Source organism: Meleagris gallopavo, chromosome 10 (genome assembly GCF_000146605.3).
Source record: "Meleagris gallopavo isolate NT-WF06-2002-E0010 breed Aviagen turkey brand Nicholas breeding stock chromosome 10, Turkey_5.1, whole genome shotgun sequence".
Taxonomy (NCBI): domain Eukaryota; kingdom Metazoa; phylum Chordata; class Aves; order Galliformes; family Phasianidae; genus Meleagris; species Meleagris gallopavo.
Window position 1 is genome coordinate 8304782 of NC_015020.2, and position 23708 is coordinate 8328489.

Genomic DNA, 23708 nt, shown 5'->3' on the forward strand with positions numbered 1-23708 from the left:
AAAAAAAAAAAAAAAGGAAAAGAAGAAAATGATCATCAATTGTGCTTTATTAAATTAGATCTATAGGAGCGACGCAGAATGCATGTGCATCTGTATCCCCTGTCTTGTTCTGTTATCTTTCTGTTGGAAACCCTCACAGTATGTCTGTCTCTGGCTTGAATAGCCCCAGAGCCTGCTTCTTTTCTCCCTTCTAGTTCTAGGACTTTCCCCTTTCTTCTGCTGTTGAATGCAACCTGGCTGCCAGATAAGTTATTACATTCCCCCTTCCCTCATACTAGTTTGATTGACAAGGATTTTTTCCATACGACTTTAATGTAAAATCTAGCCCTGTCCATATTGGGAAGATTTTTTTACAAGCAGTGGGCATAAATGAACTAGTGGAAAGACTTAAATTCATCCTTCGTTTGCAGTCAGCCCCATTCCAGGGGGAGCAAAGCACATGCCGTGGTGTGAAGCTCCTTGGCTCTTGCTGGATCACACTCATTTACACAAAAGCATGTAGGAGTTACTAAGTTAATTTGCCAGTTGAATGGGTGTTGGGGTTTGTTCTGAGAACATAGATTAAAGCTCTTTTAATATTATCTACTGGGATTTTTCATATGCTTTATTTCCCAAACATATTCTGGGAATATGCTGTTCTGTTTTTGCAAGTTTATCTTTTAATTACTTCAGGATAAACTTTTAAGAAAACTTACTGGTCCTGCTTTAGTAGGAGAAGGGTTGCTCTACTTCTAAGCAAGGAGAGCGCTGTTTTTATTCGACGTTCTGCAAGCTGGCTGTTGGTTGTGGGGCTGTGGTACGTGAAATCCAGAGCACTGCCCGAAAAGAGTTGCGAAGTACTGGGTTGTCATTTCAGTTTTAGGTGTAGTACATCAAAAATGGCAAACTTCTTCATTTTAACTGAAGAAGACCGAAGATTTATGCAAGTGTCAGCAAAGAAAAATCAGGATGGAAATAATCCTGGTGAACAGAGCAGAAAAAACAACTGTGAAGACAAGTGAAACGTTTTGTTGTGGTGGTTGTGTTTCTAACTTCACATGTGTGTCAGAGGAGTGTTGGATGAGTGCTAGAGGTGTCTGAGGGTGGATGTGAGTGTTGGCTTCTGAAACACCAAAACCTGCTTTGCAGTGTCTTGGGCTTTGCTGAACACTGGGCAGCAGTATTCATGATGGTTTTGGTGGTGCATAGCTTGATTTTAAATTATGCAAAACCCTGACTTCTCTGGAGGGAACAACTTCACATTAGACATACGTAGTTTTCTTAATATTACACAATTAATGAAGGACTTTCTAGCTGGATTTTGACTGAATGAGGAATGCTTTTGAGAATTGTATAACGCAGTGTTAATGCTTAACAGTTGAGAGCGTCATTAAATGTTTACGTAACTAAAAGCATCCCCTAAATCTTATGTTGGAAATCGTTGTTGTTCATGGTTGAACGGAGAAAACAAAATAAAAATGTAAAGGTTATAGGAAAGAAATATTGAGAAGCTTTAAATATTACTTCTGGCCTAATAGAGGTGCAGTATAGAGTAGAAGAATAAAATGAATGAAGGAGACCAATAAAGGTACAAGGCTTTGAAGGACATAATTAGTTCGAGAACAATCTCAGGCAACAAAGAATAATCTTTGCAGCCATACTGACACATACGACAGATGATCCCGAAACACTTGCCAGAAAAAGAACCAGGCACAAGGCTACATGGTAGAGCAGGAAAATATGTCTGTTGAAAAGACATTAAGCCAGAAGCTCAAAGACTATGAGAAAACCAGAAATCCTAACTGGTTGACTACTTCATTAGTGAGGATTTTACCTGCAACACCAAAAACAGAGGGAAATAAGAGCTGTAGGTCTAGGAGACCACCTGTATCCTCACGGTATTGGTGTGTTTGTTTAGCTGTAAATGCAGATATAACTGCAGAAGTTACCATCCTGTGAAGAGCAGAGGCATAGCTTGTCTCTATTTACACATGCTGTCAAATGGAGATGGGTGCAAATTGAACTTTGTTGACTGTGTGTTGGCTGTTCAGGATTGGGGAAGCATCACTGGGAAATGTTTCTGTCTCCAGGTTTACGGCAGCTTGATGCGTAGCACTGCAAATGACATTTTGCTATTTGTGATGTCTCCCTGCTGCCCCTGCTCCTAAACCTGGTTGTGAACTCCCAGCATTTAAGAAATGTCTGATATTAAGAATGTGATGGAAGGGTTGTCAGCGACTTTTATTTCAGATCTAAGCGTATTGCTCATCCTTTCTAATTCGGCCAGTTGGAAAACTTATCTGTCAAAACCTACTACCGTAGCAATGCTAATCAATATGCCAATTTGGAGGTGTGTTTAACTGATATTTTTCATTGCTAAGTGTTTTCTTCCTACCAAAAGCATCCATATTGATGAGCGTAAGCCCTAAGCTTCCAGCAAGGCAGAGGTGAATGAAGCAGTTAGGTCTGCGTTTGGTGGGAAGAGAATTAACCCTGACATGGACCCCTGCCCTGTTCCATGGGAGAAACAAAGGAGTTATCTCGATTCACATGCTAAAATTAGCAAACACAAGTGGGTATTTTATGATGACTTGGCTGCGTAGTCTTCCTGAAAAAAAATTTATGATTTCCCTTCAATGCTATACTAGTACCTTCAGCCCCCCGCTACACCTTGCCCCACAGCACGAGGTGGGTGTCTTATCGAACTTTATTTTCTGTGCTCTCTGTGCATTCGGGATATCTCTTTTGTTCCATTTTCAGCCCACACGCTGACACAGCTCTCCCTCTCTCACTGTCTTTCCCTTATGCTGTTGTTTAAGCATGCTGTAAACTTATTCATTCCCTAAAGGCAAGAGCAGCTATCTGAGCAACACTTTGTCAGCATAATACATTTACAGGATGCATATTTATGAACCTTTGAGCCTTTATTGTTCCAGAGGGCGAATAAAAAACATGAAAAGTAGCAATATAGTGTTTCAAAGGTCCCACAAGGAAAACAAAAGTAGTTGGAAATAAATTAAAAAAAATTCTTTTCCAGAACAGAACCTTGAATTAGCACATACAAAATATAGGCTGGTTAAGACTATTCCTTTCTTCCATCTATCCTAGACTCTCCTAATGCAAGTTTGGAAAAATTTTAAGATTGAAAAATGTTTTCAAGCTTTAGAAAATAGCATAAATGAAATAAAGGAGACATAAAATAGTAATAAACCAAAGAGATAGTTAAAGCAGCATGTTTTGCTCAATCATAGTAAAATAAATTCAGCTTTTAAATGGAAATGATCGCTCTCCTTAGAAGCTGTGAGATCACTGTGGTATGTGCAACAAAATTACTGCAGAGAAAAAGTAGCTGGAGGAAGCTGAAAATCGTTAAGATGCTCTAATTATTATTTTAATTAACTCTGGGTTCTTATTAACTTCACTGTGTATACCTCAGGTTTTAAAATGAACAGGTTGCTGCTCATTATTGCTGATAATAAAATAAAGCAGGTTAGCTAATGTTATTATTTTTAGATGTATCTGTTAGCTCAATTACAATTAAAGGGCTGTTACACCAGTGCTCCTGTATCACACAGCCTCAAAATTAAAAAATGTGGTGCTTTCTCCCTGCCAGAACAGTCCTCCGTTTTAGGTGGGAGATGTGAGCATGCAGCTTCATTCCTAGCACAAACCAAAGTGTGCCCAAAAGCAGAGTGCACAAGAATTTGGCTTCACAAAAACTAGGTGTACTAAGACTAAGAAAATAGCTCTAGCAAGCAGGAGAAAGTAAAGTTCCTAATGGTCAAAAAATGTAGCAAGTGTTGACTTTGACCTCTTCTACTGCAGTGGAGCTGCAGTAGCACATTTTCCTTCTGGGATGAGAGTTTATAATTGTGCTTACTGCTTTGAGGCCCTGAAAGCACTGTGTGCATTGGAAAGAACTCAGCTAAACTTGATCTCTGTTACTCTCTTGGTCCAGGGAGAGCCATAGAGCTCCTGCATGTGGAGCAGTGCTGAGCCCTCCTGCCAGAAACAGCTGCAAAGCCTCTGCTGTAAGGCATCAGGCATGGCAGGAGGTTTTGTGTCCTGAGTCTGCCTTGTTGTCACTGGAAGTGCTCTCCCAAAGGGATGGTGGGTCCTGGTGGGACTAGTTGTCGTAAGTGCTTGCAGGCACTTTTATTCCTAAGGAGTGGTGTCCCAGCATGCTGTGTGTGTGAGCGATGAGCTGAGGGCTGGCTGTTTTCTCAGGTATTGGATCCATTCTAGTGGTGGCACACCAGGACAAAGGGAGATTGCTCCTAGGTAGGAACTCTGCGCAGGGCACAGTGCTCATGTGGGCGGGGAGCGCCTGAGTAATTCAATTTTCATGTATTTAGTAAAGTTATTCTAAGTAAGTTTGTAGATGATAGTAAATTGGGAGGAGCTGCTGACGCTCTCCAGGGAAGAGAAGCCTTGCAGAGAGATTTCAGCAGACAAAAGTGGCCACTACCAACCACGTGAAGTTTAACAAAAGAGCAGAGCCAGTTGTGTCCTGGAGAGCACCAGGCTCAGCACTGCCACCTGGTGAAGGAAGGGGTTTTCCCGCTCTGCTCTGCACTGTGCAGCCTCGCCTCAAGCGCTTGGTGCAATGTGAGTACAGCAGTGTAAGAAGAACGTTAAACTATAACAGAATGTCCAAAGAGGGGCTATAAAGATGGAAAATGCTCTGAAAGGCAAGGTGTGTGAGGAGCAGCTGAGGCTCCTGGGTTTGCTCAGCCCGGAACAGGGGAGCTGAAGGGAGGCCTGATGGCGGCTGCAGCTCCTCACAGCGAGAGGAGGGGCAGCGCTGAGCTCTGGTCTGTGACAGCGACAGGGCCCGAGGGAACGGCATGGAGTTGTGTCAGGAGGGTCAGGCGGGGGTCAGGGAAAAGTCCTGTACCAGCGGGCATGGCCCCAAGTGCCAGAGTTCAAGGATTGTCTGGTTGCTGCTCTCAGATGTTGGGTTTGGATTTTGGGTGGTGCCGTGTGAAGCCAGGGGTTGGAGTTTCTGATCTTCTGGAAGAGAAGTGGTTCTCTTCCAACTTAAGATATTCCAGGATTTATAAATGAGCTCCAAGTAAATGCTTGGTTTCCAAAGTGCCACTTCTTTAGAAAGCTGGGAAGTGGAGGGTGATGCAGGTGCCTATCCCCTCTGTGGGGCCTTTGATGCCCACCCATGCTGTGCAGTCAGCAGTGGTGCCCAGACGTTTGCAGGCCTGCCCTGTAAGCATAGTTTCTGTGGAATGAAGTAGAATCCATGAGTGGAATTTGCTGTAGAAGACAAATGAAGCTGTGGGGAAGCAGGATGGCTTTGGAGGTGAGGGGAGCGGAGGGGGGGGGTGCAAGGCTGGAGAGCTGTAGGATGCTGCTGTAACTCTCAGGTTGCTGAGTATCTCAAAGCAGAGACCTTGGTCAAACCAAACCCTGTGGTACCCATCAGCACCTCACCGTGTGTCTGAAATTAGCTAAGCAGTGCTCACTGTCCCCGAGCTTCATGTGGGGAACTGGGCCAGATGAGGCATAATAGGGAATGAGGGGAAGCCCTCAGCACACTTCCTTGGAAATGAGGTGTTATCAACCATCGGTGCGACAAACAGCCCAGCTCCAGAAGGACAGTGTGACACAGGAAACTGAAGCAAGGTGAGTGCCTGGTTCCTGTTGTTGTGGTGATTCCTATAGACCCTGTTAAAAAAAAAAAAAAGAATTAAAAAATGAATATATATGTATACGTGTAGAAAGCCCCAAACGCTGACATTGGTGATTCAGTTTGCAAGGGGAGCGGAAGCTCTGCTTTTTAGTCGCACTCTCATTGTTGCTCATCTAACCCAGGACTGTGCTTGTTCTTAGCAAAAGTGGAGGCTTTCTAAGAAGTGCTGTGAACAGAGAAATTTTCCTGCCGCTATGAAAATCATCTGAAGTCAGAGGTAATTGAATGAAAAAGGAGTGAAAACTCAGTTTTTCTGATTCCCTAAAACATTCTAAGTAGCTTTTCAAAGTTTGTTTTACCAATGTAAAATCAAACATAAATTATTTACATTCTTTGACTCATTGTGAGAAGGGCTGATTGGTGAAGAGGCCTTCAATTCTGAAAAAAAAAACAACCAGTCACGGATCTGCTGCTGCTTGTAAATTCCCTATACCTAACAAAAGTGATGAGGTGCAAGTATCAGGCATTCTGGATTGAAGCAGGACAAATGTAAAGATATTTGAATCCTTGAAATATATGGTGAGTTATGTTAATGGTCAGTATTTAAAATCTAGCGAAAGGAAAAATCTATAGTCTTTCACTAGCAGTTGCACAGTGCAGTTTTAGAGTTTGAGATGACATGAGGCTTTGTTATAAGAAGAGATAGCCATAAAAAATGAAAAGGAAATATATTACATTTTTTAGATATATGTACTAAAGAAATTAGAGTTGTCATCTTTATATTTTTGTTTTTGGAAAAAAACTGGCAAAAATATGGGAAAAAGTTTGTATTATTTGCAAGGATTTGGGTAGCCTTATTATCTGGGTTGGATCTATTTCTTTAAATTTTGGTCAAATTTAATTTAAGCAAACAAATTAACATTTTGAATACTATGCTGGTGAACAAGTTTTCTGAGGGTCAGATCCAAAAAACTAAAGCCAGGAAACAGAGCAACATTTTTCAAAGCATTAAGCTAGGACAAGCCAAGGCTTTTGAATTTACCCAATGTCTGTTTGGAGGGCTGCTGTACTATGACATATGACATTAGGATTAACATCCAGGATGATGGCGTTGACTGATCTGTTGGAGCAGGAGCTTCCCAATGCTACCTAATGTGGATGTATGTCAGGTGCAGGTGCTGCTGTGAGCACGTGCCCAGGTTGGTTGTGTCTGGGAGCTGCCCAGCAGCTCAGTGCCTGGCCCTCAGCCTGCTGGGAGCCATGGCTCGTGCCGCCCTTACTCTCTCCGCTTCTGCTTGTGCCATTAATCTGAAAAGTGACCTTTATCAGCAAAGTGTTTTCTGCAGCCAGCCTCTGCCAAAAGCATTTTTCTTCTAAAAAGAGTAAGTTTCTCTCTGCTCATAATTTGGCAGCGGTGGCTTGATTGTACAAAAACATGTAATTGAGAGGTTGGTATGAGAGTTAGACCAAGCCCTAGAGCTGCCTGAGTAATTAGCCGTTGCACTCCTCATGTGTTACATGCTCCTCTCTGAGGCTGCTCAGAAGAACTGGGACCTGCCCAGCATTAGCAAGGATTTCCTGGAGGCTGCATGCCAGATCAAAGGCAAAAAAAGCTAAAAGAAAATTAGTTATGAGACAACATCTTTGTTTGAAACAGAGCGTGCCATTTTTGCTGAGGACATAGTAATACGAGATAGTCGTAATGTTTTAATGATACTATGCACCTAAGATAATAAAGAGTCTGTAAAAGTATGTCTTGCCCTATAAAACCATTTTCCTCGCAATGCTGGTACCAAGATAAATGACAGCCTTGAGTGCTTGTCAGCTCGGTGGTCTCGGTCCTCTGGAGTACAGCTGGAACTGCTGCACCGGGAGGGTGATTATTGCCAATCGTCTCTGCTGTGCATCTGCCTTTTTTTGCCTTCTTTTTCTCCTCGTTAGGTTGGTGGCTGCCTTTTTGTCTCCTTCCTTCTCATTTTTTGTGCTGTAGGGATAAGTATTGAATGGACTGAGGAAGCATAAGGATGAACATCAGTAATCCTGACTAACGTCCCCAGAGTACCACCAACAGGATAGACTTCTTCTGTGCTAGGAGATTTTAGGGAATTATTGTTAAATTACTTCTTTTTATTCAAGTTGGGTTAAATATAATTATGAAGATCAGCATTTGTGTTTGGGGGGCTGTTGCTAATTCAGCTACTTAAAAGCAGAATGAATTTGGTTAGAGGGTCGAAAACCTTTAGTTGAAGGCTCTCCACGAGCGGGTCACTAATACCACCCATAGGCTACACCAGGAGCATTGTGCTGCTTGCTTAATAATTAAATGAGCTCCTCGTTTCAGTCGCAGTATCCACCGTAAGCTAAACCCAGTGAGCCCACCAGCTGTGTACTTGCTCACAGAAAGTTACCGCTATGATGCTGTACTGAATTTCTCCCAGTCATCCCAGTCTTATTAACGCCTCAGTGTGGCATAAAGCTTCATTCATTATTCATAATAATCCAGTCAGAGGGCACTCTGAGACCTGATAAATTCTCACCTAAATGACAACAGCTGACAGGGCCTAGGGTTTTATAGCCCTTCTCTTGCCATAGCAAGGTGCTGTGGGCAAAGGTCCAGAATGATCCTCTACTAATGACCAGTGTGATATATGAGCAGCTGCTGATTTTCTGACACAAAGTCTACTCTGCTGAGCATCCAACCCGCCAGCCGCCAGTAGAGGAAGAATATCTGACAGGCAGTATACTTCAAGATAGGTCACAAAAAAAAAATCTGACTCAAGTGGGAGGGAATAAAAGGGTTAATCCTGTGCTGGAGCACTGCAGCATCAACAATAACAAAAAATATCCTGGGGGCAAAAAAAAATCAGAAGTCTGTAAATTCTGGCCATGCTGATGTGGAAATGAGCATGTGATCCTTATTTCTGAAAACTCTTCCTTTCTGGCACCCAGAGGGTTGAATAATCATGACTTTAGAAGCCTGTAAATTGCTTTATAAAAATCAATAATCATCTGCTGAAGGATATTAATTGCACTTTCTCACAAAGGGAAAAAGCTTCATAATATTTTACTGGTTTTTAATGGGCTCTTTGATACCGTAGGAGGTAAGTGAAAAGCCTCTCTCTTTTGTTCAGGCTAGCAACCTAGCCTTTCAAAGGAGCATATATACCTATGAGTTTTAACTTCTCCCTTGTGGTGTGGGCTCAAATTAAAAGCAGGTGGAGGCCTTTTATTTTGCCCTTCTGTTTTACTTTCAACAGTGATCGATTCTCCATTATATCATCTTGCTTTCCCTAAGCAATGTTGATAAATGTCTATCTTATCTGGTGTTTGATTGCCATGCAAATTGAGGGGTTAATTCTGGAAGTTTGAGTTGGAGCTTCATTTTCCTGCTGTACCTCCAGGTGCTTGTGAAAGATTCAGGACTGATGGTGCAAAGTCTGGTATCTTTTGCTTGTTAAAAATAAGTTTAGCGAGTACTTATTTTTCAGCATGCTTTATCCTTGCTTTGGTGGAATGAACCTTTGATGCTCTTTAAGGGCACTGCTGTTGCATTTTCCACATCCAGGGTGTGTTCAGTCTAGGCCAAGAAGTTGAAGTTATTCTGCACATGGACTTTGCTCATTATGAATTTCTGTTCACTCCGTGCAGCACCAGTCAAGTAGCAACAACAGACAGCTCTGGCTTGAAATCATGGAAAGATGGAGGAGAAAAAGTAGCCATTGCATGTGTTGAATTGAAGGTCAGAAATTAGATTCTGATGCTGTGTTCTGACCCTGATCTTTCTGTGTGTAGCACACAGTAATGAAGAGAGCCGCAAGATACATTGAGTACCTCTTCCCTCCTGCTGATGCGGTCTCATTAATTAACAGAAATGAACTCTGCCTGGTTCCTGGAATGGTATCAGGCACCAGATTAAAAGTCAGGTTGGTGGCGATGGGTCAAGTTCTACACCAGTTTTTATGCTTGCCTTGTGTTATGCTCGCCTTTCACTCTGTGTTGTGTAGAAACTTTGACTAGATGGAAACAGGGTCATCTGAAACTAGCTGTGAAGAAGCTCTTGAGGCACTTAAAACCTTTGGGACCCCAAACCTCTTCCCACCTACATCCGTGTTCTAGGACTGCAACACTCGGGCATAGTTTTGGGGACTGGACTGTGAGGTCTGACAGCCACAGAAATTCTTTATTTACTGGAATGACAGGAAGGCTTTATTTTCATGTTTGAAGTCATGTTAACAGCCTTATTTGGACTTGTTTTGAGAACAGGTATTTCTATTAAAAGTGACAAAGCCTATTTACAAAGAGGTGTGCCTGAACTATATGAAACCTAGACATATTACAACAAGTTTAAGCTTTGTTAATGTGCAAGAGCTGTGGGTGAAGGCGTTACTGGAATTGGCCGTGGTTACCAGAGCGACCTGTGGCAGTAACCAAAACATTAGTCATCCTCGCTGGCTTCCTGTTGGCCTCCTCAGACACTTGTTCCTTCTTTACATTATTTTCCTGTGGAAATAAAAAAGATTAAACATTTGCTTTGGGTGACCCAGACTGCTCAGAATATCAGCCTACTGAGCGCAGCGTGACATACAATTTGTCAGTCAAGCTGTTGGATTTTGTAGTCCTCCTCTGTTGTCTTCACCAATGCCTTTTGTTTTGGTTCCTTCTCGTTGCTGCTGCCCTGGAGGAATGCAGCTGGCCCATGAATTCTTGCTTTGAGCAGGAAAGTGATGTGGAAGTGTTCTAACAGTGTGGTGTTTTGCTTGTTGAGCTAGGGTAGAAAGGTATGTCATGGGCAAAGTGAATACCCTAGTTGCCTACTGTTGAGCTTGTCAGGTTGCCTCAAATCTGGAAAACCTTACGGAGTTGTCCATCATTCAGTCATCTCGTAAGGGTTTGACAACTGCCCTCTTAGATGCTGGGTTAGCTATAGCATTTTTTTTTTTCAAATACTTTTCTGTTCAAAGGTGATTGTGATTTTTATTTTTATTTCCCTTCTATCTGCTTTAAGGACCTTAGAAGCCTTGCTTTGGTTCATTCTGAATTTTTGTCTCATAAAAACATGGGGAGACAAAATATGAAATAGTTCTACAAATGACCTAAAAAGGCTTGCGAAAAACAATTTTAGCAGAAGTTGAAATGGACTTTTAAGCACACTAAAGGTAGCCTGTAAGTTTGAAAATCAAGTTGTGTATTCGAATTCAGTTTAATATCTTTAAAACATTGTCCTAAGAACGTCAGTTTTCATGTGAAGTAATTTAATAAACATCAGTGAAATAGAGATGAAGAGGAACCTACACCCACCAGAGGTGTTCTCAGAGAGAGAGAGAAGGCACTTCCATCTTTAATGCTGTCTTCAGGGCAGGGATTTCTGTCCCACCCTGGAGGCATTGCATGTACTGTGATGCAGGAAATATCTCACTGTAATTCTCTAATTCTTTAGTTCCAGCCAGAATCGGACTTAGGGTAGGAATCCCTGCAGAGATTTAATGGTAAATATTTAACAAGGAGGACGCTGCTCTCCTTCTATAATCTTATATTTTGTAAACTGATTAATTTAATAAGGAAAACAACATTTCCATTTGGCTTAAGTCCTCAGCTCCTCACAACTGGGACTTCTGTTTCTCAGCTGTTTCCATTCCAGCGCTCTCCTGGTTCGCAGTTGGGTTTGCCTCCGAGTGGAAAAGAATTTATTTGACAGGAAGCAAGCCTCACAGCTAGTCCTCTCGCAATTAAAGGGACAAAAAGAGCTATTTTAACAAGTTGTAGGTAGTATTTTTAATTTTGTTCAGCTGTAGAACTCCTGCAAGAAGAGTTAGTCTTCTAATGCAGTTCATCATTTGCCCACAGAACTAATTGCAACACAGTGGTTCCCACGTTGGTGTGTTGGTAGTAAACTTGAACAAGTGCCATACATAGAACATAGCATTGCATGACTGCTCGTCTCCATTTAAATTGAAGCATTTGAGTGAGACTGGCATGCCATCAAAGAGGTGGACTGTTTCTGAATGTCCCCAGCTCTCCCTTTCCATATACTCTGTGTGGACTTTTGAAGACATTTCTATTGCTCCAGTCTCCTCATCTCAGTAATTAAGAGCTGCAACTAGTTAGGAGACTAGAGAAATTCTTGGCTCTTGTAGATTGTTTTATGCTGTTTAAATGGACGGTTTTGTTGGTTTCTGTGAAGTCATTGCACAATTTGCATGCACAAGCTCTGCCAAAGATGAGCATTGTGAACAGGACAGCATCATATTGCTTCCAGATCGCAGCGTGCTGTGCAAGCCCCAGTCCCTGCCCTCAGCTGGCGTGGATGTGTGAGTACCGGTGGGCAGGGAGCTTACATGGACACCAGTGGATGCTTCAGCAGAGGTAAGCAAATCGGTCACCTACAGATCACAGTATACTTAGCAAATGCCACGTTCTTCTCTACTGTATGGAAGAAAATGCAGAATAAAAATAGAATTCAGTAGAATTGCTGTAGGTTGACAGCTGGTCAATCCAAATGGGTACCTCTGTGACTCTCGGTCATTACCAGAGATGGGATTGCTTGCAGTAGGCTCTGCAGTGTCAAGAAGTGTGACTATATATCTGTACAATTGGATATAGAGATGACTCACGTTGGTGCTTATGGGGGGAGTTGTGTTATTTTCTGTAGTGCAGTACTGCACAGCACTGTGATTGCAGAGCTGTGTTTTTCGTGTGGTGGGCGAATGGGGACTTCTCATTTCACATTCTGGGAGATAAAAAGAAAAAAGTGTTTTTTGACAGTTCAGTGGTTTGTCTCCAGGCACATTGGGTGCTGATTTTCATTGCAGTACATCAAGGCAACTGTCTGATCTACAATCCAAACAGAAATCCCTTCAACAACAAACCACTAATATCACATGTAGTTCCAGTTGTTCACACTTTCTTGTGCTCTGTCTTTCCATTAAATCTCACTTCCCAAATCCACTGCCTTGGGCTAACAGTTTGTAACAAAGCTCAATCTCTAAAACGTCATATATAAACGGAGAGAGAAGGATTGTAAAAGAGAAAGATGAAAACATACACTACTCCATCTCCTGCACTCTGAGTCCCTCACGAGGTTCCCAGTTCATCAGGCGGTGAGGAGGGCGTGTGGTCCTTCATGCCTGCCAGCCAGAGGACACAGCGTCGTGGCTGGCAGTTGATCCACAGGAACCTACCCCTGCTATTGTGTCACACTGAAGGCTCTCTTCCTTATCTTCTTTGCCCTGTAGCTGACAAATGAAGCAGTGAGTGTTTTTGTTGAGATTGGAGGAGTAAAATCTGTGCATAGTGGGGTAGTTCTGTGCTCATACCAACCCTATGTCCTTAATCTTTATTTAAAGTTATAATTTAGAGCAGAGGATATTTGCTCTCATCTAGCCCATCTGATTTAAAAGGAGTGGGATCTGTGGGGATTATCGGCTTGTGACAGTATAAATTCGTACGATGAAACAGAATTACCCAGAAGACAAAAGAAACGCTTGAGATACAGCGCACACGTTTTGCACCACCATGTGCATTCATGTGTTGCACCCTGGGGCACATCCCAGGCAAGTGCTGCTCTGGGCACGGGAATCTTGTGTGTTCAAGAGCAGCAATCCTTGCTGTGATGGTTGTTTCCAGTAATGTGGCATGCAGTAAGCCTACCCGCTCGCATCTGTGAGAGTGCTCATGAAATGCAGTATGGCTAAGTAGGGCTTGTGCTTTCTTTGACTGACTAGAGCTGCAGTTGGGAATCTGAGAATGGGAAAGGAAAGGTTGCTTGGTAGTTTGGATTTGTTTGGAAAGGGATGAGAAATATAGAAGCAGACAGTCTTTAGGGCACCAGTTTAAGTTTGTCCCAAGTCAGCCATATCGATGCGTGCTTCGGTGTCCATTGGCCAGAGTATTTCCAAGTAATTTGCTGAATCAGAACTGCAGGCAGTGTCCAGCCATTGATCCCATGACGAACAATACAAAAGCAGGAAGTTAGGCAGTTTTCAGGGTTTTTTTTCGTAAGAAACTTTGCATTTTTATGGGGCTTTCATTTAAAAATCTCAGCAGGCTAAGTTACAGTGATTAATTAAATTTTACAGCTACCTTGTGCACTGAGTAAACATGGCATTGTTATAATTTTTTTTTTTGCTTTAATACAGAGCAAATGTGGGATACAAAGAGGAAAGGATTTTGAAATGTGGCCAATCAGCTGGGGGATTTTTAATCCCCCGCTCCGACGCCTGGATCAGCATTGCTCTTTTGATAATCAGCCTCACATGGATGGTTTCATCTTCACTGTACTGTAAATCAGAGGTGAATTCCTAGAAGACAACAGGGACAGATATAAATCCAACCCAGGGAAGAGTTAAGACATACACCAAAATATTTAGTTTTACTTCTTTAGTCCTGGTCTCCCTAAAATGACCATATTTTGCACAACTATTTAGCCCCTGGGATACAGGCAGGAGTAGCAGATGTTGGGGAAACATTTGTGCTATGTTGGACATGGGCTGTACCTAAAGATAATCTGTCCTTTCTGGCTGCTAAGGAGAACAGGTCCAGTCTTCTTCACTCCCTGCAGCTGGGGCAAGGGTGAGGGGGGAGGGGTCTTTCTCTGTGTGTGAGAGCTCCCACATAATGCGTGTTAGAGGAGGGACAGAGGCATCTTTCAGCTCAGCAAATCCTGGGTGTAGAAGTCCTTAAATAGTGTGTGCTCTTCCCATCTCAGAGAAAAGGCAGCAGAATTAAAATTAATAATGACAGTAATGAAGTAATTTGCAGAAACAGGATAGTGAACATTTCTGAAATACAACTTTTTTTTTCTCCATATCCTTTGATTTTTAGATGAGCATCGTGTTCAGGTGAGAACACTTTTCTAGCTATGGGAGCAGTTCTGGTGCTTTGTGCTGATTAATTAATGAAACAGCAGATACTTTAAACAAGCGTTTTGATTCTGGAATAGAACTTTTCCTACATATCATAGAATTGTTTGAGTTGGAAGGGATCCTTAAAGGTCATCTAGTTCAACTCCCCTACAGTGAACAGGGACACTTGTGACTCTATCAGGCGCTCAGAGCCCCATCCAGCCTGACCTTGGGTGTCTCCCACCTCTCTGAGCAACCCCTTCTGGTGCCTCACCGCTCTTAATGTAGAGAAATGTACTCCTGATACCCAGTGTAAATCTCCCCTCTTGTAGTTTGAAACCCCTTTCCCATGTGCTATCACAACATACTCTGCTAAGGAGTCTGTCCCCTTCCTTCTTACAGCCTCCTTCAGATACTGAAATGATATTGAAAGTTTGCATGGTTCCAAGTCTGGGTGCAATGATGGAAGAAAATCTTTACCAAAGGCTGCTAAATGAAAGGGCACAAGGGCAGTTGGAACCTAGTATTCAACTTTGCAGTGAACTCTTGCAAAGTCCTTGCCTCCATGAGTTCAAGGTCTTAATTTTAGCCTCATCATTGCAAGGAACAGCTTGAAGAACTGAACTTGCACGATGGAGTTGTTGGTCTAGAGTAGCTTTATTTTTTTGTTTGTTACCTGCTATCTGCTCCTGCTGGCTCTGTGTGTGGAAGATGTTGAAAACGAAGACAGGCAAGGTTCTGCTTCAGCGTGTTCTCTTAGTTCGGCTGCAGGGATCTTTTACTGCCTGTAGACTCCTCTCTGGCTGTGGTCAGCCGATGGCCAGCAACTTCGTGCAGCAAATTGTCACTCCTGGTGGAGCCCCAGGATGTTCCTATTTTGCAGGTGATCTTTTTCTATGCCAGCTGAAATGAAGCCTGGCACAGCCTGCTGTGCTGTAGGAACATGTTCTGGCTGAAAGCTTTTCTGGGCATTATTTGCATTAAGCTCACTGGAACAACATACCTGTCGTTGATGGTGGTTTCTGTGTAACTCTGCCGTGTCTGTACCCAGGCCAGCCTGGCCTCAGCAGTGTGCCTGAAGGCTTATTTTCCCCGCGTTGTTTGACTTTGAAGTACTTCCAGGAAGATCCATCTGCTGTGCCAGAGGAAAAGCATTTGGAATGATGGAAAAGGATTTTGAAGTGCATTAAGAAAGATGAGACCTTTATTGATGCTGAGCGTGGCTTTGTCAGCATGCAGAATGCTCTTTATATTCCATGTTTGGGTGATTCTTGTGGTTGACTATGGGCGATGGTTCCATAGTGCTGACAGTGGCTGCCTCCTGTGCTGATGAATACGTGATTCCATCCATCTTCCCTACAAGTGTGCTTAGGGGCTGAGCCTGGAGAAGTGCGATTGCCATCATGTGGCCAGGGGAGCCCAACAAATGTATGGAATCCAGGTTTCCCAGGCAGCTCCAGGAATGCCATGCCAAACCTTTTCACTTGTCTTGATTGGGCTTTGGCTGCTCTGAACCTGGCGCATGGTGCCATCTGCCTGGCTTGTTGCACGTGAGAGGGTATAGAACTGCTCTGGGAAAAAGGGACATATGGAAGAGGATAACTGGTGAATCCCAGGAAAGAGAAGTCACGGGAAACCACCTAATTACCAGTCCTTAATAGCTGGTGAATGAACAGTGAGGAGCATGGTCCTGAGGTCCCATGGTATCAATGCGTGATTACGTTAACGCCCCACTGCTACTGGGATACTTTTGTGTGCTCAGGGCTTTCTGTGTTATTGCTAGAGGCCTTCAAATCCCAGATAGTCAAAATCTCTATTCAGTGCTGCCTGCTGGGCGTTTAACAAGGGTCCTTGTAAGGGGATGCGGTACAAGCACAAACATGAATGCAGAGTGCAGGGGCCAGCGCAGCACGGCGGGCTGCAGGGCAGCCGAATGCAGGCAGCCCCAGAAAGGCAGGGAAGAGCAGACAATGACCTTGCGCCTCCGGGCATTGCTTCAAAAGGTGTCAGCACCAATTAAATTGCAAAGGCTCTTCCAGCTTCTGAAAACTTATGGAGGCAGCGACAGCAAGCATGTAATCCAAGGGCCCGTGCACAGCTCCTGCCTGCGTGGGACCTGATGGCAGAGCTGCACTGGCATGGGCAGCACTGTGACTGCTCCTGTGGGGCTGGTTCGGGGACAAGCACCCTGCAGCTGAGCATCCCCCAGCCTGGGGATGATGAGGCTGAGAGCTGCATGCAATGTCTTCCCTGGTAAAAGTGCTCTCTGTGGGATCTGAGCATTTCTATTACAATAAATTAATGTAATGCTAATTAAAACAAGGAATTCACATTGTTGCTTTAGTCATACAGTGAACTCCTGAAGCATTGTTATGGCCATTCAAGTGAGTGATGTTGATATTAAGTCATCTTCATAGATATATGCAGCAAATCAGAGTGATTTGTCTTTTTTTGTCCTGTCAGTGCTAAAGGTGGTACTTTGCCAAATCCCCCTGGTACTCTGATACATTGTTTAATGAAAAATCGGCTTGGGAGGAGCTGGAAGGTTTGGGAGAGTTTTTGCAGGGAGCGATGACAAGGCTAGTGGTGTGCCACTGTCTTTTGGGGAGCCTTGTCCAGAAATGCAGGTGATTCAGTTGACCATTATGCAAAAGTAACAATGGAAATTCCTGGCGTATGTTCATCTTTCTAGTGATAATTTTTTCTCAGACTGTTTCTGGTTGCTGTTGTTTGTTATTGTTTGTCTTCAACTTTCCTCATTCCTGAATGTTCTGATGCCTTTCAAAAACCAAAGAGCACTTTTTGGCAAGGAAATGTCAGAAAGATTCTGAGTCTTTTTGTCTGAGTATCAGCTCAGTTTAGCAAATATAATCTCAAGTGCTGAAATACTTGAACAGAATAAAAGACCTTTGTCTGTGGTAGTGCTGAGCCATGTGCTTTCTGCCCTTGCAGAGTAGCTGCCAGTGGGAGCCGGGCCCTGCTCTTTGTAGGGAGAGCTCTAGGATTTGTGGAGGAGCCAGAGGGAGTTCTTGGGACTGGCACCCGAATTCTGCCTGCTCTTAGAAGGAGGTGATGATCTCCCTAATGCTGCTCAGGGGAAAGGCAGCAAACGAAGGTAGGAGACCTACATGTGCCTGCCTCCTGGAAATAGGAGCATGTTTAATACTGGTGAGTATTTCTCCATAGATAATGAGGAAAGATGAGGTTGTGCTGGGAATGGAAGGGAGTGGCTGTGCTGGAACTGCCATGTCTGCACTCAGCAGAGGTACTGCTGCGAGATGCTCCCCATGGCTGCAACTCAGTCAGAAGTGAGAGGGATGGGAGAGTCACACCAACCCCAGCTCTGCGCCAATTTCATTCTGGGCATTTGTCAGCTGGGGCTGGGGAGCTGCCTGGTGGGAGTGAAGAAACACTTTTTCTTCCCCCTACCCTTAAAAAGGCTTATTGCAAATTGTTGTCCTTTGATGCAAATGGGCAGAATGCATCCCTGGTATTCTGCGGTGGCCGAAAGCCAATGAGGCCACAAGCAGGGCTGGGTGCTGCTGGGATGCAGGGATGGTGCCAAAACAGCAGCTCATGCTTTAGCTGTCCATATGCAGCTCATAGAAACCTTCTGTTTCTATGAGTGTGCAGCAGTGTGCAGCAGCCAGGGATTGGTGTGCAGAAGGCCACCTGATCGTGGCGGGGAAAATGAGCGAGGTTTTGCTTCGGTCTGGAGGATGCTTCCTCAGTGTAATGCTGCTCTGCTTCTTAACAAATTGTTTGTCATGCGAAACGAAAGAGCTCAAAACCAAGATATCTCTGTGCTGTGTTTTGCTCTTTAAAACATAGACGTAGCAGAATAGTGAGAGTACTCTTGGCAGTAGGTAAATAACACAATCAGCAGTGCAGCTGTTGCCTTTTGCACCCACCAAAATGAATCGTGCAAATAAAAGGAGAAAAGAGTGATTTCAAGCAGAGAAAAACAAAATTTGCTGCTTAAAAGAAATGTCACGGTGCAGACTTTTCTTTAAATGTAGCCCAGTCCCTGCGTGTCCCTCAGCCCATGGGGGGAGGAACGCACCGCATGCTGTGCTGAGTAGGGCAAGCAGGCCCTCGGCTCCTGTGGGTCGCGTGGACACTGTCAGTGTGCAGCACGGGGAGGTGGGATGTGGCTGAGTGCAGCAAGGGCTGTCACTTCGGGGGATTGCCCGCTTAAACAACAGCCTCATCGTTTGTCTTAGGAAATGATCTGAGACAAAATATTGAATTATTTAGAGTACCGCTGGGAGATGGCATTGATTCCTTGCTGTATCAGAGAGAAATAGCTGCTCTTTTGAGGCTTGATCCAAAGCCTGGAGAAGTCAGTGAGGATCTTTCCATTTAGATGATGCTTATTCACTCATTAACTATTTCTCTTTAGCTGGAACAAAGCAGTACATCCTTTCTTTGCAGGATGCTCCATTTGTACGTGAGAGAGAAAAACATTCTGTTCCATTCTCCTGACAATCAAGTCACTTATTGAAATAAGTAGCAAACACCTTTTTAACGTCACTGGAAGTCAGATTTAGCCTCTATGCACTTTAAATTCTTGTGGGATGTACACAGCTACTTGTGTGAGTATTCCATATGTGAACTTGTGAAGTTCTCATTTATTTGCAAACAATTGTTGTTTTTTTTTTGGTGGAAAAAAAGAAGGGTGTCCTACTTGTTACAGGCTTTCACATGTGTTTTGTACTCTCCTGCTGAAGGAAACTGCTCAATATGCTTTCTGTCATTATGAACACCTGTTCCATTCTTAGGAGTGTTGAGGTGCAGCACAGACATTGGGCAGCGTGGTAATTTCCCATTGTAATGGTGAGTCTTAAAGAAGTAGTTGAGCTAGGTAGGATCGCTGCATATGAGAGCAGCTTTTCCAAGAACTTATTTCAAAAAGAGAGATAAAAGTTATTTTGTGAGTGTCTAACTTGTATTGCTTCCTTTCATCCTGTTGCGTGTGTTTAAATATAAGGTAGCCACTAAAACGAGGCACAACTGATGTGTATGTGTTCACAAAGGAGCCTGAGAGTGGATCATTAATCCATTCTGTTGGTCATCTTCGTGACTCAAAGATTGGCCTAACCTGAATTTTAGCAGCAAGATGAATAATGGAGAGTGCCACGCTTCACTTGTGACCTCTCATGTTGCATCTGCGTTGAGATCAAGGTGAATCCGTTGCCTTGCACCCACAGCAGATCTGCTTCTGAGCTCACGTGAGATGCTCCTGAGGCTAAGGGAAGTATCGCTCAGTGTAACGTTCTGATGCATGGCTCAGCGCTGAGCCTGAGGGCCCTAGGTATATGTGCCAGTTATGCTCTTTGGATCCCGGCAGCCAAACTCCTTTCAGCAAGCGGCAGAGTTGCCCTGGTGTGTGGCAGCCAGCCAGCACTGTGGGATGGGGACTGACTGGTGCAGCTCTGCATGCTGGGCTCATGGCCCCACGTGTGGGAAGAAAGATTCTGCTCGGAATCTCATGCTGTGTAAACAGTGGTAAACCACAAACCTGTGTGTAGCTCCCTATTAGGTTTTTTTTTTGTCATGCACTGCTTTTCACTAAAGCAATTTTTTTCACTTAAATAATTGAATGTTTCAGTACGTTTTGCTTTTGATCTTGAAGGAAATGTTTTCAGCTATATAATTATCCACTCATCCAGAGGGACTCTAAACAGCAGATTTATACTACTCTCAGTATTGTGATTCAGAAAAGGGGCTGTATCAAATGGCAAATGTTTCAAAACCTTAAGAAATGATGAAAGCCAAATGAGCTTATCAAGCAGGGACAGGGTACTGTGTGAATTGCCACCTGTGAGGGCATCTGCTTTGGAAGCCTTCTCCACAATCTAATGCAGGTGAAGACTTGGGCATCCCTTAATGGAAGAAGAAGGAAAAAAAAAAGTGGTTTCATTGACAAATGGATGCCTGCCTACAAGTAGACTAATGGACAGACCAGTCTGGGCTGAGGTTATTTGTGTTTTTAAGCTGACTGAGGTAAGACTGGAAAGAAAAGTAGCAGAGTGTGGTTTCAGAAAAATGCCACTCAATTTCATAACCAGAGGGTTCCTGCCAGGGAAGAGGAGAAATAATGCCTTACATAAAACTCTGAAATTTTATAAATATTTACTAACACTGAAATATCTGACAAAATTGATCACTGAATTGGTAAAAAGAGCAGATTTAAGCCTTGGTACATGTTCTACTGAAGGCAATCTGATTGTTTATATTGATTTCGGGAAGGATGAGAGCAATCAAGATCTCATCAAAGATTTTGAACAAGAAACCAAGAGATTACAGCCAGCAACGCTTCTTCTTGTGCAGTAAGAGGGCAAGCCACTGAGGCTGTCCTATCAGAAGACTTGGCTGAGAAGTTCTGGTAGCCATTTGTAGGGGAATTTATCAGCTCCATTGTTAGCAGGCTGCATCCCTCAGCTAGGAGTTATCCAAGAGCTTGTTTCACTGTTTGAATGGGATTTGATGCTGCAAAAGCTGGATTGTATCTTAGTAGGTTATATTTTAACAGTTTGCCAACATGCAGGCAAAGTATTCTTGAGACAAATTGAATAATCTTTGGGTAGGATAACTAATAGTTGAAAACCTAGTCTTTCTGAGATGTGGTTATTTACGTGAGGGAAGTGAGCAGGATATAAACTGTTAATGGGCACCGCAATACTGAAGATATTTAATTTTCTTTAAAATAACTAAATCCTTTTGTAGGAAGTTCTTTGGACTTGGAGAACATTATTTCTCTCAATGCTGCATACTTTTTGATCTTTAAATTTAGAACTTGCTGGCAGGGGTGTGATTTCTGTAGTTGCTGAAATCTGTCTTCTGTTTAACTAGGCAATAGTTTAGCAGATCTGTAAGAAAGAGTTTAATTCCATGCATGAACAAGGACAAGAGCATTACTACTTCAGGGACTGGTGGATTTGCCATCACTGTGTAAGCCATCTCTTTCTCTTGCTTGTTCCTTCTTGCATTGCAGTAGAGATGAAGGAAAGCAGAAAAGAAGGTGAGGAATGTGGTCTTGAAGACAGACTTTTAATCTGAGTGATTTTATTAATTTTGATTTATTATTGCCTTGAAATACGAAGATAATAAGAAGATGACGACCTTAAAAAAAAAAAAAAAAGTCAACATCCGCAACAAAAAAGCACAGTACATAGATAACTAGTATAGACTCAAAGCCATCTACTGAGAACCGTCAGGGCAGGCTGAGACGGAATGAGCTCAGTCATCCCAGCTCTGCTGAGAAGCTTCCTTGCAGAACTGGGTCACTGATCGATCTGCTGATGGCACAAAGGCAGCTCCCTGATTCTTTTATCTGCAAAACTTCTCCTTCCAAAATAAAAAGTTCAGGGCAGTCAGAGCAGTTGGAAAAAAAAAAAAATAAAAAAAACCTCTCGATTTGATATTTTAATAAGTACTGTAGAAAACAAAGATAGTATTAGATCCGTGCGGAGGTGCTTTTATTAGAAAACCTTTTTATTATATTTTTCCCTTTATTTGCCTGTATTATAGACTTGACAAAAGAAAAAGTGATGAGGCCTGGCTATGTGCCCATCCTGTCAACCATAAATAGATTGTTTTTGTTATCAATTTGTAAGCTTAAATATTTAGCAAATGAGCTGAAAATTAGGTACTGATGTTACTAGTGAGTTCTCTACATTTAAGAATGGTAAGATGAGAATCTAACTCGGATTTATTAAATTGCAATTTGTTTTTGAAAGTGTTTCTCCACAAATTTGTAGAAATTAACTCTTTGGTTACTATTCTGATTTTAAAAGAAAATAGTACAATTGTTGGTGCAGTTAATTACTTTAGTTCCTTTCTATATAGACAGTATATAAATTTTCCTAGCAAGGGTTCTTTAATGAAGATGTAAATACAAGTATAATAGACAAAGCCATAATGATTCAGCTTTTTTTTTTGTATATAGAAAAGAAAAATGTATAGGGGAGATTTAAATAATCTCCTCAAAGGAGTATTTGATGCTTCAGAATATACAGTCATGATTATACTGGCAAACAGTGGTTATCTTTCTCAACTGAGCTCATCGTTAAACAACTTTTGCCCAGTTATCCCTTTATTGTCTGACAGGTGATCATTGTCATTAAGAGTCTACAGCTAATTAAGAACAGTCCAGTGTTGAGATGACTTGGTCTTGGAAGGTACTTCATAATGATGAATATGCATATATCCCACCTCCCATCTTTGGCAAGCTCAGCCTAAAATTTTCATCATAATTTGTTGATGAATAATACTGCAATTAGGTTGGGTCAACACTGCCAGACCCACTGCAGTTCTCAAAAATATGACTAAGATTTTTTTTTTTTTGCTGTTAGAGTCCTTTTCTGGAAAGAGAGTTAGATCATTAGTGGGCAGAAAATGGCATAGCTGCATTGAAAACAATTTTCACTAATTGATTAGCTGGCTGATTCAATTTCCAGTCTTGGCTCTCACATGTACCAGATGCAATATTATCTCTCAATGTAACTCATGGTTAAGCTTTTCTGAAAGCATATCCCTGTGAAATTTCTATTTGTGCTACGAACTCAGCATTTATCTATCTTATTAAAAACTAAAATAAAGTGGGGCAATCCCATCCCGCATTCAGGGAAGTGTCCTATTTCTGGTCTCCATGCCAACTCTCTGGAGAAGTGTCTCCTATTTTGTACCATCATTACGAGTACATTCTCTTGTTGCCGATAATAAACCCGCTCTCCTTTCTGTTGTCCCTGTCTATTCATTTAAAGATTGTTTCATTTTTACAACGCTATTGTTATTCTCACCAGCTTGGCAACCCTGGGATAATAGCATAAATCAGTGAATTATTATTTTTGTTTAAGGCATTTCTAATTTTTAATTAAAAAGAAAAGTCAGACTCTTGCTGATCACCTACAGGACTGTGACTCTCCATGGTTACCTGTCACTCAAAGAGATCTAGCTCTGAGGAATGCTAATTAGCACTGTTAAAGCACTGGTAATTGAACTGTGGAGACAGCCTGCAGAAGGAGGCTGTTTGCATTCAGCACTGCTTTGCCATTTAAATGGACTAGTACAGTCATGAAGGTACGTGGGATAAAAGCAAAAAAAAAAAGCACTCGGGCTGTAATTTTTCATTTTGACTTCAAAGTTGTTTACCAAAGTGTTTCCTAGAAACTAGTACCTGAACCAAAAACCTGTCACGCTTAGCAGCTTCCCTGACAACCTAAGCCTAAAAAGATGCCCTC

The 23708-nt window shown here is 42.6% G+C and overlaps 1 long non-coding RNA gene across 1 annotated transcript in view; it reads left to right on the top strand.

Moving 5' to 3' along the window:
- The first annotated feature begins 3065 nt into the window (after window positions 1-3065).
- Window positions 3066-23708, top strand: part of LOC116216972 — a 51437-nt gene continuing 30794 nt past the window's right edge. The window contains exon 1 of the long non-coding RNA XR_004160752.1: window positions 3066-5900. This is a non-coding gene — a long non-coding RNA (uncharacterized LOC116216972). The remainder of the gene's footprint in view (window positions 5901-23708) is intronic.